The sequence below is a fragment of the Bison bison genome, unplaced genomic scaffold (assembly GCF_000754665.1).
Source record: "Bison bison bison isolate TAMUID 2011002044 unplaced genomic scaffold, Bison_UMD1.0 scf7180017864495, whole genome shotgun sequence".
NCBI lineage: Eukaryota > Metazoa > Chordata > Mammalia > Artiodactyla > Bovidae > Bison > Bison bison.
In genome coordinates this window covers 13943437-13943859 of record NW_011495054.1, presented here as the reverse complement: position 1 = coordinate 13943859, position 423 = coordinate 13943437, and the positions used below count along the sequence as shown (strand labels likewise).

General features: G+C 51.8%; 1 gene segment (V, D, J or C); it reads right to left on the bottom strand.

The window, feature by feature from the left end:
• LOC104980242 overlaps positions 1 to 423 on the bottom strand; it is a 7563-nt gene that overhangs the window by 6239 nt on the left and 901 nt on the right.

The window sequence follows — 423 nt, the reverse complement described above, 5'->3', positions numbered from 1 at the left end:
TTTTCTGGACTCACCTTAGGGAGTGGCTGCAGTCTGATACCTGTTGAAAGTGAAAGTCATTCAGTTGTGTCCGACTCTCTGTGATCCCATGGACTATACAGTCCGTGGAATCAATCATGGCCAGAATGCTCAAGTAGGTAGCTGTTCCCTTCACTGGGGGATCTTCCCAACGCAGTGGTTGCACCCCGGTCTCCCATATTGCAGGCATATTCTTTACCGGCTGAGCCACAAGGGAAACCCTGAGCCACAAGGAAGCCTAAAAGCTTGAAAAGTGAAAGTACCAGTGAAAGTCGTGCCCGACTGTTTGTGACCCCAAGGACTGTACAGTCCAAGGAACTCTCCAGGCCAGAATACTGGAGTGGGTAGCCTTTCCCTTCTCCAGGGGATCTGCCCAACCCAGGGATCAAACCCAGGTCTCCCACA